This window comes from Myotis davidii, unplaced genomic scaffold (assembly GCF_000327345.1).
Source record: "Myotis davidii unplaced genomic scaffold, ASM32734v1 scaffold265, whole genome shotgun sequence".
Lineage (NCBI taxonomy): Eukaryota > Metazoa > Chordata > Mammalia > Chiroptera > Vespertilionidae > Myotis > Myotis davidii.
The window spans coordinates 3,701,193-3,718,360 of NW_006296627.1; the positions used below are offsets into that span (position 1 = coordinate 3,701,193).

Below are 17,168 nucleotides of genomic sequence, written 5' to 3' on the forward strand. Positions count from 1 at the left end.
CCACACACTCCTTTTTCCCCTACCTGTTTCTCACTCAAAGCTGTGATTTTGGCTTGGAGTTCATGAAGCTGTTTCTTTAAATCAGCATTCTGATTGGAAAGAAAAAATATCTGTGAGAAAGATATTTCATTTGTTAACAGAATAGTAGCAAGAAGACTTAATGCATATTGCATTACAAATGATGAAGCAAACTTAAGCATTTTAGCCAATCAAATTCATCATGCATTAAATTGTAGTCACATTACCACTACCTAATGCATAGATCCTAAATGTAGGCTCCTAACACTAGAACCTGGGCAGCTCCTTTGCAATTGCTTTAAATTATAAGAGGTTTTATATTTTAGCATATGTAAAATAGTACATCTTTCTACTAAAAATATTTTTATTCTTTGACAGAAAACCCAAAGCTCCACTAATCAGACAAAAACAGGAAAATGGAAGTTGTAAGTATCTTTGCCTTGCCTCTTCCTTATTTAGTAGAGTGCATTTGTTATTTTAGCCTAGATTTGAAAAGCTCTCAGTGCCACAAATGCCTTGACACTGTATCATTCAAATGAACACAGCGACTACCAGGGCATTCTCTCAGTTTTCAAATTCTAGGATTCAAAAAAGAATACTATTTTTTTAAAAAAATATTTTTTATTGATTTCTTACAGAGAGGAAGGGAGAGGGATAGAGAGTGAGAAACATCGATGAGAGAGTAACATCAATCAACTGCCTCCTGCACACTCCCCACTGGGGATGTGCCCACAACCAAGGCACATGCCCTTGATTGGAATTGAACCTGAGACCCTTGAGTCCGCAGGCCGATGCTCTATCCACTGAGCCAAACCGGTCAGGGCAAGAATACTATTTTAGATGAGATACACTGAATATGCTTGTGTTTTACTCAAGTGGGGCATTCTCTCAGTTTTCAAATTCTAGGATTCAAAAAAGAATACTATTTGAGATGAGATACACTGAATATGTTTGCGTTTTACTCAAGTGAAACAAAAAAAATCCAAGATTTAAAAAGCAAGATTAATGCTTAATATTGGATAGCCTACTAGCAGATTGAACACCACCCCAATGAGAGATCACTTTTTCTTCATCATCTCACATGCAATTCTTTCCATTAGCCCTGCCTGGTCTTCTATCAGGTTGGGGCACACATCCTTCCTCTCATGATTACGACACGTGGTCTTTTTTAAATAAGAATGTGTGAGTGTGTGAGTGAGTGTGTGTGTGTGAGTGAGTGTGTGTGTGTGTGTGTGTGTGTATCCTATATAATAAAAGGCCAGCCACCATAAGTGTAACAACCAGAACCACCAGAAACCAGAACCACCATGGCCCCTTGCTGGGCTGGCCCTGCCCCCGCCCCCAAGCAAGCGGTTAGGGGCAATCAGGCAGGCAGGTAGAGTGGTTAGGGGTGATCAGGTAGGCAGACCAGCCATTAGAGGTGATCAGGTAGGCAGACGGTCCCTCCCCGGGCTGGCTCCGCCCCCAAGCAAGCAGTTAGGGGTGATCGGGTAGGCAGGCAAGTGGTTAGCAATGATCAGGTAGGCAGGCCAGTGGTTAGGGGTGATCAGGTAGGCAGGTGGCCCCTCCCTGGGCTGGCCCCACCCCCCAACAAGCAGTTAGGGGTGATCAAGCAGACAGGCAGAGTGGTTAGGGGCAATCAGGTAGGCAGGCCAGTGGTTAGCGGTGATCAGGTAGGCAGATGCACCCTCACAGGGCTGACCCCACCCCCCAGCAGGCATTTAGGAGTGATAAGGTAGGCAGCAAGTAGTTAAGGGTGATCTGGTAGGCAGATGGTCCCTCGCAGGGCTGGCCCCATCCCCCAGCAAAGGAAGAGTGAGGCCCAGGCCACCGGCGGCGACTCTGTGGCAGGTGTGCGGCCGGCCAGTGATCGCCCTGCAGAGGGAAGCCCGGGCCAGCCAAGCCATTGCATCCCATGCCTGTCACCTGCAGAGGGAGGCCACTGGTGGCAGGGGGAGGGGGAGACAGCGCTGCACAGATGGCAAGCAGTGGCAGCAGCAGGGGTGGGGCCAGCTGCCTGCAGCCTGGGAAGGAAAGCCCCGAGAGACCCTGATCTCAGGCCAGGCCTTGGGATCCTACCCAAGGGGTCCCAAATGGTGAGAAGGTGCACGCTGGCAAGTGCACAAATTTTTGTGCACTGGGCCTCTAATGTGTGTGTGTGTGTGTGTGTGTGTGTGTGTGTGTGTGTGTACACATATATATATAAATATACTAGAGGACCAGTGCACGACATTTGTGCACTGGAGGGGGGTTGTATCCCTCAGCCTGGCCTGCACCCTCTCGCAGTCCAGGAACCCTCGGGGGATGTCCAACTAATGGTTTATGACCGCTCGGATATCCTTAGCGCTGCCACGGAGGTGGGAGAGGCTCCACCACTGCTGCTGTGCTCATCAGCTGTGAGCCCAGCTTCTGGCTGAGTGGCGCTCCCCCGTGAGAGCACACTGACCACCAGTGGGCAGCTCCTGCACTAAGCGTCTGCCCTCTGGTGGTCAGTGCGCATCGTAGTGACCAGTTTTTCCCCCATTCGGTCGATTTGCATATTAGCCTTTTATTATATAGGATACACACACACACACACACTAGAGGACTGATGCACAAAATTTGTGCAAGAGTAGGCCTTCGCAGCTGTGGTGGCTGCCTGGATCCCTTCCTCGCAGCTGTGCAGCTACCTGGATCCCTCGCAGCCATGGCTGCAGCCCCGGCTTCGTCTGGAAGGTTGCCCGGAAGGATGTCTGGTCTAATTAGCATATTACGCTTTTATTATTATAGATATATAATGAAATCACCCACAAGATTGCCCAACAACTTACTGCTCCCTTGGATTTTTTTGCATTAAGACTGCTGTTACCTGGCCACCAGCTCTATGGGAAATGCTAACGATTTCTAATAATATTTCAGTTGCTGATAATAAAGGTTACCATATTAAATATAAAAGAATCTATTAATCTAAGGTCTATATCCTGGTTCCCTAAATCTAATTTAAATAATATCTTTTAAAAATAAATAAACATGAAGAAGCTTCTCAAAGTTCAAATGTCAAATAGAAATTAAGTGTGGGCTATCAATGGATTGTGTTAAAGCACTGGGTACAAAATTTTTTAAATGACTATTATTCCTACTTCCAAAAATCTATCTGCCTCAGTACCATTCCTCAGTTCAAGAATTTATTTTACTTAAATTTACAATGAGGCATATATGGTATGCTAACAAGCTAAAGATGTATACACATACATCTGAGTACCCATCAGTGGGTTTAGTTGTTTTGTGACCAGATCATGAGTCAACAAATACAAGGGAGGAATCCTAAGAGAGTCTGTACTCTCCACACTTATGACCTGTTGTCTAAGGCTGCAAAAGAGACATTGCCTGAAAAATAAATACAATCATGAAAGACAAGATAACATTCTAGGAAGATTTCTCTTCAGGGATAGAGAATAAAATGTCTAAATCAAAAACTCCTATGAGAGCCCAGCTGGCATGGCTCACTGATTGAGCATCAACCTATGAACCAGGAGGTCACCGGTTCAATTCCCAGTCAGGGCACATGCTTGGGTTGTGGGCTCGATTCCCATTGTGGGGTTTGCAGGAGGCAGCCAATCAATGATTCTCTCCCATCATTGAGGTTTCTCTTTCTCTCTCCCTTCTTCTCTGAAATCAATAAAAAAATATTTTTTTAAAACTCCTATGAGAATTTTTTTAAAAAATTAACACTTGCTGGATTAAGGGCTCTTTCAAAAATTTAAAAAAATTAAATGCTTTTTAAAACGTATTCTAAAATTCTTACCCTGAATATAGTGTGATTAAGTATTTAAATGTTCTGTACTATATCTCTACTATAAACTCTGAGAAAATAAGAATGGTTCTAGGTTTTACTCCATACTTGTGAGATTACAGAAAGCCTCACAAATTGATTTTGAGTAAGTGGGCTTATAGAAATGAAATTTAAACTCTCAACTTTCCCCCCAAAATACTCAAAGCAATTAACACAAAAGCAAGTAATAGTAACAAAGATGAAATGATAGCTATATTATAATAACTGGATTTTTGTAAACCCTTAAAACATATGACCAATATGCTAATATAACTGCTGTGAGAGAAGATAGTTTTTAAAAACTTATGTACTGGTCTATATTTTAGTATTTTTATGATCACTTTGCTTTACATTATTTTAATTTAAAAATTAAATGAATTAAAATAGTATTTTACCTGTGGATCCTGTTTCATTTGAGCAACCAGTTTCTGGTAATAAAGAGAAAAAGAGCCATCAGTCTTCCATATTAACTCACTATGGCAAATCAGGTTTGGCCCCCCCAAATCTAGAGTTTTATGATTCACACACCCACAAAAATGAGCAATACCACAATCAGAACAAAAAGCTTCTGTGATCTATATAAAAGGTTAATAAGACACTCCTCTTAATATAGGGGGGAGGGGGGAGAATCAAACTACCGCTTTATATTTGAAATGAAATGCTCCTGCTTTTTAACAAATCTGAAAATGGGATGAGGGTGGGGAGCGGAGTTTAAAAGGCAATTTAAACAAGCTGTATGCTCCATAAGCCGAACATCTCTTTAAAAAGTTGTCATTGGGTAGAGTCCTAAATAAGGCCTACAAAGAAGCTGCTCCCATACAGAACAGGCCTGTCAGATACAGCACAGTGCAGAGGAGCCCAGTGTCAGATCTGACTTTGCCACTGTCTTCTCCATGCAGGCCGGGGGGTGGGGGGGGATGGGATGTACTCAGTGGGGCAATGAGGCTCAGTATTTGAGAGTAAAGAAGTGAAGGAACAATAATGCAAAACTCTACCTACCTGGGTTCCTCTGGGAAAGAAAGTACTACCAGAATATTGAATGAGAAAGACCTTTACTAAGGAAAACAGAAATCCAAACAAATGAAAAACAAAGAAAACTGGATGCTGTCTGATCTAACCCAACTTCTAAAAGCATCACTGTCCAAAGATAACCATAACCAGTGAGAGGAGAACCTGAAAGATAAAGGTATATCAGAAAGCTGATTCCTAAAAGTTATCTGGAAATAAGCTGTTTCCCAAGTGAATCCATATAACTAAAAATCTGTCCCTCTTTTGGGTAACAAGGCACTTTTAAATTTTGTTAGTCATAAAATAAAATCTAATATGTATTATATACTTATCTACCTTCTTACATTTAAAACTGTTAGCTTTGTGGCCCCGTCAATGTGACTCAATGGCTGAGCGTTGATCCATGAACCAGGAGGTCATGGTTCCATTCCAGGTTCCATTCCATATACCTAGGTTGTGGGATCGATCCTCAGTAGGGGGCATGCAGGAGGCAGCCAATCAATGATTCTCTCTCAGCATTGATGTTTCTCTCTCTCTCCCTGCCCTTTTCTCTCTCTGAAATTAATTTAAAAAATATTTTAAAAAACCTGTCAGCTTTTATTGTATCATCTTCAGTAAATGACTTCTAACATTTATTCTAGTTGGTCAAAAGCCTTACTTCACATGCTGAGCTACATTCTAGAAAGCTGAAGTTGCCAACCATGTGACCTCCAAATACACAAGGTATGTATGTTACTATACATGTTACTACACATGTGACAGTAGTAACTCTTGTGTATCCTGGTCTTAATAACAAAATAGTAATAACACACATTCCAAGAGCTCAGTGAAACTGAACAGCAAGGCTTTTATACATATGCATTTTGACTAACACCGCTTAAAGGCTGACCACACTCTTCAATTTGGTTTTCCTTTCTATTTGATTACCACAGAGTTGACAACTATACTAAAATTGCCTTTTTAAAGCTAAAACGGATTTTCTTCCACGACACTAGAATTTAAAAGCTGACTGATAACCACACTAAGTCTCCACCTCTGAGGAAATAACTTTTCTATCTGTAAGCAGTCAAGCTGCATTTTACATCATCAGAGGCAGGACTGAACACGCTGGGCAACTTAACTAGACCATCCAAATCCCTAGTGACTTTAAGCTGACACTGTGTTATCAAACTTAGGTTACTTTCTAAAGGACTTGTATGCATGCATATAAGCATACCCAATGGACACAAGACACTGGGGGTTAGGGGAGGCCGGGGGAAGGCCAGGTCAAGGGAAAAAAGAAAAGGAGACATATGTACTACTCTTTGTAATATTTTAAGCAATAAAACAAAATTTAAAGAATATAATTTTTCATGAGGATATACTTTATACTAAGGGTTGGCAAACTACAGCCCACAGGCAAATCTGGCCATCCACCTGTTTTTGTAAATAAAGTTTTACATGGGACACAGCCATACCCATTCATTTATATATTGTCTACGGCTGCTTTGTCTGTACAGCAGCAGAGCAGAGTAGTTGTGACAGAAACCATAAGTGACTTACAAAGTATAAAATATATTCATTTACTACCTGGCCCTTTACAGAAAATATTGCTAACTTCTGCTTTATACTCTTCTGTTCCATGTAGAGTAAATATTCTGAAAGTTTAAATATGGCTTTTATCAATTCTGCATAAGAATCATCAAAAAGGCAATTTCTCAAAAAAGGATGAGATGCCCATCACAAGCCATTATTATTTAAACATTTATCCAACATCAAACATGTGCACATTGCTACTTTTAAACCGTCTCCATACCCATAAAAAACAAAAATGTATTTCTGTGACACAATACCAGCTAGTTTCATAACATACTTCCTATCCAGTGAGCTCAACCTCAGCTCTAACTTCATCCCATAACTAGAAATGCACCAAGGGGCGAACTATGCCCTAGCTTAAGAGCCAGTGCCTACTTTGGTGTCATTCCTGGCATCCCTGAACTTGTCATGATCGGTGATCATGCAGGTTACACATATCTCATCAGAACAACAACATCCAATTTACAAACAAGGCATGTCACTTGGATTTATTTATAAAACTTAATTTTTTTTTAAAGAGAAGAGTTAAAAAAAAGAGAGGAAAGTATTCTAAATGTAACTGGAATAAAAATACCTTATAGAGTGTATATGTTAAAATACTATCAATAAATGTTTATTATTACAAAAACAAAATGTATACTAAAGGATGAATATAAATGCTATTAAATTTATGCTAAAAAATAAATATATAACATAGATAGTTAATGTGAATATTAAGATAGTGTTTGGGATAACTTTCTGAAGAATTTTATATCCCTTTTGAGTCAACAAATGTAATTTTAAAATGTAAATTAAATTTTAAAACAAAATTAAGCATTAAATTTTTTCATAATTATTTTCATAAAACTGGTATGCTTGAGTTAAAACATGAAACAAAATAATATTTTAAAACTCTACTTAATTTTTAGTAATTTAGTTCAATTTAGGTCATGAGTCTTTCATGAAAATCTTATTGGGATTTGTTCCGATCTTGTGAGGATGAACTAAAAGCAGAATATCAACTTTGTCATCTCAAAATTTCTTGAGAGGAGGAATATTTCCAAAAATTACATACAACCTCATTATATTATCTCTGATGCATGCAACTTTCAGACTGATTACTGTTTTCTAGAAATTTATTCTATGAGGAAGTCAGCTTCGAACAAATTGTGAACTTAACTGTCATCATTTGCCATACAGCCAAATTGGGTATCAGCACACCTCCATGTTAAAAAAGTTCTGTCCAGCCCGGCCAGCGTGGTTCAGTGGTTCAGCGTCGACCCATGAACCAGGAGGTCAGGGTTCAATTCCTAGTCTGGGCACATGCCCGGGTTGCAGACTCAATCCCCAGTGTGGGGGGTGCAAGAGGCAGTCAATCAATGATTCTCTTTCACCATTAATGTTTCTTTCTCTCTCCCTTCCTCTGAAATCAATAAAACAATATATTTTTAAAAAATACTTTTGTCCAGGAAAAGACAAGCTTGTTTTTGTAAACAAATTTTATTCTCCTCCATTTGTAACAGAAGCAAAGCCAAATAAAACAAAATGTGCTTATTTTATTATAAACTAAATTGAAATAGATAACTTATTTATTACACACTAAATTTCTTAAAGTTACCATAAAAACAAAATACACTTCACACAGAGAAACCTGCCTGTACACAGCAAACTATAACACTACTGTTGAGCAAGAGTTTATTTTAACAAGATCCAAAGTAGCAGGACATACAGAGACAAAGCAAAAAGTATGTGTGTGTTTGTGTCTCTATATATACATGTATAAATTATATATACTTTTGAAGCTTTCCTATAAATTCTCTTCCATTAATTCTGAGCAACTTGCAAATTCAGTAGTTACCAAAAGCCCAACGTGTTCTTCCAACAATTTCAGAAATTAACCTTACATTAGACTAGTCACATAAAACAAAGGAAAACATACCTAAGAACAAATACCTCTAAAAAACATTTCCTTTCTCCTATTCCAACACTCCAAAGATTCAAAAGTATTTAATTCATCGTCATTTATCACTTTTTATTAACCAAACATTACATATGTGTATGTCTTAACCTAGTACCACATTCAGATAATGTATAGAATACAGAAAGATATAAAACAGTGATATTCTGTTTATACAAAAATGTTAATGATTTAGTTATTTAAGGATAGCTTTTTATATTAGTTATATTAAATAAAATAGTCTATACACTTAATATATAAATTATATTTAGTATACAATGTATTTTATCAAAATTATTGTCATATAAATATAATCAGATATATTTTTTAATTTCTATATTTTAATGGTTTAGCCTAAGTACCTGAGGTAAAATGTAAGAATTGTGAAATTTAAACATCTGTGAAAGTAATCACATTTTCTTTACTAATGACTAGAATAGAGGTACAAAAGTAAATGAGTAAAAACTTTGTCATACAAGGTAGTCAAGTCAAACATGTCTCATTTAAAATATACAAGTCATAAGTCACATGAACAAAGCCCCTCAGATTAACAAAACAAAAAAAATCACCCCAGAAGAAAATTCTTTTTTAATGCCTTTGGTATATAAAAAAATATTTGTGGTTCATTTCTGTATAAAGGAAATCAGGAATATTTCACTGAAGTTCTTAAAAGTATTATCAATGAGTTTATTGAGTAATGATAAAAAGCAAATGGCATGACTGTTGGGCAATAACTGTCTGAAAGATGATTAACAATTTGTACTAAAAATCAGAGATGGGTCTGTTTACTCATCTTAACCATTACTTAATAACATGACGTGGAAGAAGACAATAATGCAACATACCTGGTGAACCTGAATTTCCACTTTAAGAGCTTCCTGTAGAGTCTGCAACTCCATCCTCCACCTTCTCCACTTTCTCTTATGTCTGCTAATTCTATAGTTTCTTCAGCCTCCGTTTAAAATAACAAACTCCTCTTCTCACTGCAGCTGCAGAGATCAATCAATGTTTTGGATCATTATGTTAGGTATAAAGGAAATATTCATGTTAAATACATTTATAATAGTTGAAAAATACTTGATTCTCTAGCACAGGACAAGAAATTTCCCAAACAGAATTCTTTTCAAAACGAGTATTTTTGTATTGAATTGATAAAAAAAACTTTCTGGGTTTTATTATTTGAACATTCCTCTACACTACAGAACACTTCAAAGAAGTAAGAAAGGAGAAAATCAGTGTTTAACCTGGTCATGAAAACAGCTATGCACCTACTACGTGCTCAGTACCATACTACACACTAAATTCTGAGGATACAGAGCTCAACAAGACCCCCTCTGCCCTAAAAGAGTTGGGGATTTAGAGGCGGAGAATACAATCATCCAAGACTCACTTCACATTCTTTCTTTAGAAAGAGACATATAACAACAGGGTCATGCATTTTTAAACATCACAAAGAGGGAACTGGAAAGTTAAGGATCTCTCAGAGGTTACAGAAGGCCAAAGTACTTCTTTCATTTGGCTGAACTTGTACTGTATTTTAAAAAAATTTAAAAACTGAAAATGGGAAAACTTCACTGAAGTTTACATTCAACAAATTTAATACTTTACACAAAGACAAGGCAATGTAACTGTTTTCCACAAAGTTATAAAAGCAGTATTAAAAATAAATCTATTGTGCACAACAGATGAGATGGTCTAGCAATGGAACAGACGTTTCCAGCTTTACAACGAACACTATCTTCTTTTGGAGGCTGAGTGCATCTCTTTGGCTATGTGCATAACTGCACGTGGAGAAATGTCAAAAGTCTAGATGTATGTATGTGAATCTTCCTATCCTGCTCCGCTCCTCACAACTGCAATTTAAGTTAACTCAGTGGCTAATTTCTCTTTTAATATTTTTTCTTTTTTCTTGCATGTAGCTTTTGACATGATTTTTAGGTACTCTCCCAAAGCAAAGTTTGCTTCTGTCTGAATAAATTTAAACTTTTCGTCTTTGTACCTATAAAACTTGTAGTTAGGGCAACTTTTCAGCATTCTTAAAAATAGAGAAGGGAACAATCAGGAGGCTAAAATAAGCTTTACTCCTTAAACCAAGTCAATGAGATTCATAATCTTTACACTTTTTACAAATTATTTATCTATGGACAAAGTCCATTGTAAACCTACATTTTCTTAAAACTTCTTTAAAACCTGATTTGACAGTTATAATAAAATCATTAACTATAGACTATATAGTTGTCAATATTAGTTTTTATTATATTTGCTTAACCTCACTAGGCTTAAAACATCACTACTGACAATCTCTCCCCTAGGGCTTATACATTGCTTTGTAGCATAAAAATACTCTAACTTAAAATAACAATAAATTTCAAAAGTGTAAAATTCCTTCAAACTCACTTGTGGAGGCTAGAAAAGGATTATTGTACAATAATATTATCAACCAAAAATTTTATAAAGATGATATGTTTAGGGGATATAATTTGGAAAAGAAGACATACTTTGATGAACAAACCTGGGCTTTTCAGCTACTTATTATCTTAGAAAATCTTTGGAACTATAATAAATAAATAAACAAACAAACAAAAGAATCATTAAGTTACTGACTTAGACCAAGGTTTTTGTTATGTAAGTTTACATTACATATAAACTCACATGTTAAAACTACACAGCCATTTCCATTTTAAATACTAAAATAATCTCTCTACTAAAATTCTTGACTTACATACTCAAGTTCTTCCTGAAAACAGTACTTAAATTAGTTTTAATTTTACAGAAAATGTATCCAAAAATGATCACAATGTTTGTCAAATTAAAAATCATCTTGAAGTTAAAGGGGTATTTTCAACAATAGAAAGGCCATATTTTATTTTATTGGTAGTTAACATATAATGTCATAGCTCAACTCAACTCATACAAACAGCAAGTTAAAAACATGGAGGACTTAGAATATAAACAATAAAGAGTTAACATATTTTACAGGTAGAATGCTCACAAATTAATTTTTAAAAACTAAAAAAGCAGTTCACTAACGAAGAAATAACAGCTATCAACAAACATGAAAAACACCCACCTTCAATAGTCATTGAAGTGTACATCTTAAGAAGATAAGTTTTGTCTATCAAACTGACAAAGACTTATAAAATAGTAATACCATGAGTGTTCTAGAGTTTGGGTCAGGTGGCACTTTCATAATTTGCCACTGGTTATCTCTGGGAGGGGGTAGTACTAAGGGTTATTTACTTTCTTATTTTCAGAGTATAAAAATTTCAAAATTTTCTATATTTTGCTATTTAAAAATATGCACTTATTTTTAAATAACAAAAAATTAACTGAAGAATGCTAGATAAAGCATCAGAAACTTTTACACTGAGGAAATAAAATGTTCAGGAAACGAAAAAGTAAAACATGGAGGCTCTAAATGTCAGAGTGCCTGGCAGGATAAGAAGCCTGCAGCTCACGTTACTGAGGAGCTGACAGCTTTTACTTCCTTCATCAGATTGTTGTCTACTTATTAGAGATCCACAGACACACATTTTATTTGTCAAGAACTCTAAAGGCTAATTACTCATTTTATTTCAAAATAAACATTTAAAAGAAGGGTTAAAAAGGTAGTGACCTGTCATAGAGAAAAATTTATGGGGGATTAGAAGATATATTTGATATCCTTCTTCAAAAGGGCTCATTGTGGATAGCAATTTTAAGAGATTGGTCTCTGCCTAAAGGAACAAATTATATACATATATTTATAGCTTACAAAAACAATGCAAGCACATGTTGAATCCTTCTTTAAAATATTTTGGGGGCTTAGACAACTCATGCAGCCGTCATGTGAAGACCATTTCGGGGCAGTTTATAGCATCATAAAGAAGATATGATTTTGCTAAATCTGAAAAAGATGATTTATCATACTTTGACCAACTCTAATGAGTTCTAAATAACAAATAAGTTGTAGGTACAAATAAACAGCTTCACAAAATAGTAATAGACACATTTTATTGAAGTACAATGCCTTTCACCACCCAACAGCTCTAAATGCCACCATCAGAAAGGACAATTGCCTGGCACAAAATATCAACATTTGTTATCTTCAAAACTATACATATCAAACCACTGGGACACCTAATAGCCTCTCACCTTCAAATAATAAAAAACCAGAAACATAGACAAATAAAAACTCCACCCACCAACCATTCAAAACAATAATCAAGTCTCACTGAGAAAGGCAGCTGTGATGTCTGGAAAGAACACTGTCTGTCCCCAAAAACAAACAAAAAAAACTGATTCCACTTACCATGTAATCACTCTCAGCCTCAGGGTTTTTAAAATTTGTTTGTATGTTTGCTTGCTTATAAATCAGGAAAATGGAAACAGTGCTACTTCATAAAAATGGTATGAGGTTTGTTTGAGGTAAATACCATGTGAAAAGCCCTTTGTAAACTGTAAGGTTCTATGCTATTCCTAACAACTTAGTGCTTCTATTCAGGCACATAACTTTTTTATAAACCTCTCAACACATTAGATTGCTGAGAGGATAGTATGCTTTCCTATTTTTAAATTTTCTAAAAAAGGGCTTTCCTGGCTAACATCAACAAATCGACAAACAAGTGCTGGCGAGGATGTGGAGAAAAAGGAACCCTCTTGCACTGCTGGTGGGAATGCACCCTGGTGCAGCCACTGTGAAACATTTTTTTTTTTTTAAAAAAAGTATTTCTGGAAACAGCCTAAGTGCCATCAGTAGATGAATGGATTAGAAAACTGTGGCACATCTACACAATGGAATACTATGCTGCTCTAGAAAAAGGAAGGAACTCTTACCATTTGCAACATCATGGATGGAACTGGAGAGCATTATGCTAAGTGAAATAAGCCAGTCAATGAAGGAAAAATACCACATGATCGCACTCATTCATGGATAATTGAGACCTTTATAAACTTTTGAACAATAATAGATACAGAGGCAGAGCTGCCTCAAACAGATTGTCAAACTGCAGCGGGAAGGCCGGGGAGGTTTGAGGGGCGGGAGGTGAGGGGGTAAGAGATCATCCAAAGGACTTTTATCCATGCATATGAGCATAACCAATAGACACAGACGGTAGGGGGGTGAGGGCATGTGCTGGGGAGTGGGGGCAGCCGGGGAGAGGTCAATGGGGGGAAAAGGAGACTTACGTAATATTTTAAACAATAAAAATTTTTTTTCAAAAAAAGGCTTCCCAACTATTTTTCTGGGTACAGTTCTGCTTGGAGATATGTGACTGCCAGGTCTTTCATTATGATTCTAATAAAGTTGTCATGCTGTAACTTTGAATTCACTGCTAAGAAACACTGCTCTGTTCCTGAACTGCTTAAAAACCCTTTATCAATCAAAACTCCACTTGTCAACAAAGTTTCTTTAACTAACAGTAAGTCCATAATACACTGTGCCCCCAGACTGAATTCCCTAGAAACGGTTAACTCTGTGTTCTCTATACTGTAGAGATACTTGGTGTAAGACTTCACTTTTGATCTATCATCTCAGAACAGTGTTTTAAGTAGGTATAATTTTTTTAAATATAAAAAGTAGAAAGTCTTGACAGATCAATGTATCCTTACTTGTCACATGCTTACTACTAGAATATCAGGTTTTAATTTGTGCAAAATACTATGTATCTAACATGTTAGGAGATAAAACAATAACTTTTAACTAATAGCGCTAAAAATTATCATGGGTGCTAAAAATAATAAAATTATTTTAGTAATACTTATTGAAAACTAACATTTACTAACAGGAATCAATAAAAATGATATAAAAACCCAATGTGATATCTGTTATTGTTGTTTTTATGGTGGTAGCTCTTTGGTACCACTCCACAGGTCAACAACAAAAAAGTGCTCCTGCACAGAGCTGGACATCTTGATTTTAGAGGTTTCAGACTATAAAGTTTACTATATTCAAATCCTGGTATACTGCTGACAAAAATCACTTCAGCTAGTAAGATGGTATTTCCTAACCATTAAGCTAAATTTCTACACACACATACACACACACACACACACACACACACACACACACACCCCTAGATTTATGATTATCTGAGTGTCTGAATGTGCTTGAGGAACAAAATATACATTTTTCCCCATTTGTTTTTTTGGGAGGAGGAGGCCAGGTCTTCATTTAAAAAAAAAAAAGTAATACTGACACAGATCATACCATTACAACCCAAGGGCGTGAGTGTTTTGAGTCAGGTGAAATCCCCACAGCACCCTCCTTCCCAGGTCTGGGGCAGTGTCCTGCACCTCTCCTTACCACCAGCGTTCATTCCAACATCCCGTTTCTACCTCAGCTTCCTGGGCCCAGGCCTAGCTGGCACACACACACACTCTTCTATTTCCCACTTTTCTTTACAGAAATCAAGCATGTTTACTAAAATCATCCTAACTATACCCAATCAGAATGTTGACGTAAATTTAAAAATTCACAGAAATTCAAAACGAAGAAGGCTGGAGATCAGTGTATAAGAGCATAGTGACAATGAGGCTAAAATTTTAGAATTGGTTGCCACATTTACCAGAATACTATTTAATGACAAAAAAAAATAGTCCAGACAAGTGTGGCCAGAATCATATACATATTTGCTACACAAAGGTTAACACAGAGGATATGGCAGTCTTGGCATAACCAGTAAGTACTTAATAGAAGTGGAAGATACGGGAGATAGATTTCAGATCAATTTAAGGAAGAGCTAAGGATTAGAGCTGTACAAAAAAGGAATGGGTTACCTTATGAGGTAGTGGGCTCCCTGTCATTAGAAGTATTCAAGAATGCTGCATATCATATCCCCCTCTTGGAGATTCACAATGCACATTAGCATATTAAAGGTTCTGAGAAGTCCTGCAGTAAAGAAACCTGTTTAACTTTAATGCAGCATTTCCTAAATTATTTGACTACAGAACATTTTCCTACCCCCACCCAACCTCAGTAATATTTATTCATTTCTGTGGAACTAGAGTTCCTCAGAATACATTAAAGAAAATAATGAGCTACATTTTTAAATAACTGTAATATTAAATATGTATCCGAATAACAATCTGTTAGGGATATAGGAAAAGAAATTGCCCTATTGGGTAAAGGGCTGGAAGAGAGGGCCTCTTTTCTAAGATTGTATGATTCTATCACATCTCAGAGTAAAGGGCGTTGGGGTCTTGATGATTTATTTAAAAATATTCCATGAGAGAAAGGCAAGTAAAATAAAAAGGAGTAAATGCAAGGTTAACTGGTTCAAATGCCTCCCTTTCATGTTCAAAGCCCAATCCCTACAAGGAAAGAAAGACACCTCAAGGACCCTAAATTATCAAAAAGAAGCCTTAACCAAATATCTACTTCACACATTAAGTTAATTACTATTTGAGAGAGAGAATTAAAACAAAAAAAATCAAAAAGGATAGCTTTGCATTAGGGGACTACCCTATTTCAGCTATCTTGTTTGAATGTAATTTTTTATCGTAATACATGCTCTCCAAATAAGGTTAATATTTTTTTGATCCTTAGTCACTAGACTGCCCTGAGCAATCTGTGATTCTGAATTAGACGTTCAGAGAAACGATTAAGTGTGATGATTTATAAGCTGTTAAAGTAGATTTTAAAGTAGTTATTAGAGAAAAAAAATGTTTACCTATATGCCCCACACTGCTACATTTCTTTTTTTAAATTTTTTCCTCTAAGAATTATACAAAACAACACACATTAAAAATGTAATATCTATCATGAAGCCAATCTAACATTAAGTTTAAGCTATATATAAATGCTTAAGAGTCCCAAATTTCAAAGTCAAGGTTCCCATAGTTACATTAACCTGGCCATTTTGCACATATACTAAGGCCAGGAAATTTAACAGCATATTAAGTAATACAAAACACAATGGGAACCTTAACTTTTGAATTTCCTGACTTGTGAATTTTCAGCTCTAACCACTGCATTAAGGACATTTTTGACACAGGGGACCTTTACATTTTAACAGGTTATTGAATGCAGGAACATGCAAGCCTAGCAGTATTATTAGAAACACAAACACATTTGAGATTTTGCTATATGAAATTAGACAAAAATTCACTTTCACTTGGTGCAAACAGCAAAGCCTCATTTCTGGAAAGAGAGCTTTTTTGCAAAAATTCACTGAACAGCTGAATTATTATCCAACTAGCATCAGGAACACCTTGCCTGCCTGGCAAAAGTACTTACCAATTTTGGGGAAACTGGCCCTCCTTCAGCACTCTTGCTCCCTATAACAGAAGGGGAAAATGAAATTAGATGACAAACACAGATTTATGACATGTCATCAAAAGCTGAAGACCTAAAGATCTCTGATTTTAAGAAGAAAAAAACAAAACACACAAAAATCTCCAAAGCACTAAAACCCATAAGAAAGGAAGAGATAGGTAGTTTTTACAGCAAGAAAGAATTCAAGAGCAGCTAAATCTCTAATTTTCCAGTTTTTTCACTTTTCCACACTTTTTTCAAGATAAGGAAAAGTTGATTTTCCTTTCCTAAGAGACACACAGAAATGAAATGCACCTCATCTAAACAACACACAAATATACTCTCATGCCCAACAAATGACCTTCACTGTTTGTTGTTTTATATTAACAAATTGAGCTAACATCATTGGCCCTTAGTTTGATCTACATAAAAGGCCTCTTTTCAATTAATCTTGAAATGGACTTCTCTTCTATGAGGCTTTAAAATTCACAGCATTTTATATGTATAGCCATAATTTTAACTAAACTTTTCATTCACATTCTTAAAGTCTCACTGTTTTAGACTATAAACCATCTATATATATAAAG

General features: G+C 36.4%; 1 long non-coding RNA gene across 22 annotated transcripts in view; it reads right to left on the reverse strand.

The window, feature by feature from the left end:
* Positions 1-23: 23 nt before the first annotated feature.
* The window catches only part of LOC102771670, a 45,366-nt gene continuing 28,221 nt past the window's right edge, over positions 24-17,168 (reverse strand). For 7 of the 22 annotated variants that reach the window (XR_436089.2, XR_001515277.1, XR_001515279.1 and 4 more), the window contains 5 exons: positions 16,564-16,604; positions 15,105-15,216; positions 9,194-9,337; positions 4,225-4,257; positions 24-89 (listed from right to left, as the gene is read on the reverse strand). This is a non-coding gene — a long non-coding RNA (uncharacterized LOC102771670). Of the gene's footprint in view, positions 90-4,224; positions 4,258-9,193; positions 9,338-10,846; positions 10,903-15,104; positions 15,232-16,563; positions 16,605-17,168 lie in introns of all 22 variants that reach the window. The other 15 variants (XR_001515268.1, XR_001515269.1, XR_001515272.1 and 12 more) reach the window with 5 other exon arrangements.